Source organism: Erythrolamprus reginae, chromosome Z, assembly GCF_031021105.1.
Source record: "Erythrolamprus reginae isolate rEryReg1 chromosome Z, rEryReg1.hap1, whole genome shotgun sequence".
Lineage (NCBI taxonomy): Eukaryota > Metazoa > Chordata > Lepidosauria > Squamata > Dipsadidae > Erythrolamprus > Erythrolamprus reginae.
This window is the reverse complement of record NC_091963.1, coordinates 107,413,841-107,416,481: the sequence shown is the minus strand read 5'-3', so window position 1 is coordinate 107,416,481 and position 2,641 is coordinate 107,413,841.

Below are 2,641 nucleotides of genomic sequence, written 5' to 3'. Positions count from 1 at the left end.
TGAACATAAATTTAATCAGTGTAATCTAAAAACAATTTACTCGGCTAACTTGAAGTTTTGAATTGTGTCATTCTGACAATATTGTAATACGCGCAGAGGCAAAGAGATATTAAATTCTTATCTCCTGCCCAATCTATGCTGTATATTACATTATAGATCAAGAATTATTTTCATTCAATGGTTCATTTTCTAATGAATGCTTATTCTTCCATTATTCTTCAACAAACCACAACTTAACTCAGTTCTACTATTAAGTAGAACCAGGAGCAGTACATGCCTTTTTGGTTCCTTCAACCATTGCTTTCTCTTGATTATTTTTTGAATCAAACTAATTTGATGTAGTATTAAAATAAAATTAAACTGACTTTGCTATCTGTTCCTCCAATGGAAAAATGTTCCAGAGAATAAAGGCTGTCACTGAGAAAACAAGTTGCTTTATTTATGCCCCATGCAGCTCTTAAAGAGGTGGAGATTCAGTAACAGGTCATCTCTTGAACAAAGTTAAGTTGCATTGTAAATTATCCATTTTCATCTGTGTGATGCAAAGTGGACAGCTATTATAGCAAAAAGGCATTGATGGAGTTGCCTGTTTAATCTTCTGCAGCAAAAATAACAGCATGTTTTCTGGTTCCTTTGGGGCTAAGAACATTCATTATTGCTGCTGCTGTTGTTTTTTAAAAGAAGAAATCAGAGAGGAAGACAAAAGAGAATCCGGTTTTAGGTTGAAATGCACATTTGTTAATGGATATGTTTTAAGGCATTCCCAAGAAGCAATGCTGTACTTTATATACAAGATACTTTGGTCTGCTGCCCAAATACTGACATCTGATGGGACGTTCAGTATTTCTGGTTTTCCAATCTTCTAAAGGTGCTTGAACTTTACCCCAGGTAAGACTATTCTTTCAATAGAAGACTGCCTTCTGGATGTAGCACTAATGATCAATTTGGGATGAAGTTAAATATGAATGTGCGGCAAATGAATTTAATAAATAAATACATAAACACCCCCCCCCTCTTTTTAGAATTATTGCAGCAAAGAAAATTATATCTCCTGAAGGAATGCCCCTTCTTCAAAGGGAGGAAGAACTATCATGGAGAATTCATTTTTTATTTTTTATTATATAGAAATATCATAATCTACCCTCTTTAGTCTTGCCTGCTAACTGTAAAAAATTGAAAAAAATATCATCTTGGCTAGATATGATGGCTTTGAAAAAATGTGAATGTAGTCCCGCATATCCGCAGATCTGAGTTATGAAAGTTGGACTCAGGCTCAGTTTTTAAGCATAATAATTACAAATTTTGTGTTTCATTGTGACATTACAGACATGTATGGAAAGGGCAGAAATTGCTTCCTGGGATTCAAGATTCTTTACTTATCTCCTAGAACTGATCTATGCATTTTCCATAACCACCTTAAAACAGGCAATTTTTCCATCTCATTGACCCATAATCTAGTCATATAATACCATATTAATCCTTAGCTTCAGTGTAATCAGACTGACACACAGACTGGTTCACCTGTCAAGTACATTGTTTGATTTTGTGACTCTTTTTTTGCCACAACTAATGTTAAATTTTCATGGGGAAATATTTGATTGCCAGGTGAAGATATTATCAGTTAAGACAGTATCCTTGTGATTATGGTGAAGATATATAAATTTATAGAGGTAATTCTTAACCATCAATTGATTATCCTAATCCATTTGTTGGGTGCTGGGGGGAAGCAAGAGACAACAAAATGTAAAAAATAAGTAAACAAACATAACATGATACTCTATAGTTGGCAAAAAAAAAATTGGCCATCAAGATCCAATTTTTGCTTAGTATATTTTGAAAACAAAAAAGTGTAGTTTGTAAATGATGGTTTATGGCTCAGTGTGTTGACATACCCAAGCAACTGTACCTTTTTCATGAAATAATTGATGTGTGAATCCAGTCATAATATTGCTAGCTAGGTTCAAAATAGGCCAAACAACAGAATTTCCATTCATGAAGAATTGGCTAGAGTAAGATAGAGTTTAGGATTAACCATTAATCACATCCAATAAACCTCTTGGAATTTTTTTCCTAATTATCCATGACTTGTCTAAACTTGCTCCTTCCAGTTATAAATCTGTAGTGATATATAGATCTGGCAAGATGGTTGCAAGTATCAATCATTCCCCTGGAACATCTGCTGATGTTCCATGGCTGAAAGCCAATCTCCATTTGAAGCATGTTTTTTTCCAACTTGATAATGCAACACTATACCTTCTTTCTGAGGCTGCAGGGATTACTTTTCCCATCACACAGAGAAGCTATTGGATCCAAACCAGTTCCTAAGAAAGAAAATCTGAGCTTAAGTTTCCAGTCTCAGTACCCAGCACTTCCATCTTTTCTTTTGGCTGCCAGGAACACATATGTGCAATTCAATCTTCACTCCTGTTATTAAGAAACATTGCTTGGCCAGCATATACAGCTCTTGATTAGGAGGAAAACTCCCTAAATTTTGTCACTCTCTTTCTATCTATGCAAAGTGCAATTGCAAGTGCATCCATAGGCAAGATAATTTATTGTTACAAGATAAAACATTTTTTTTAAATCCCTGCCCAATACTAACATTAATATCATTTATAAATAATTAAAATGGGACATTGGG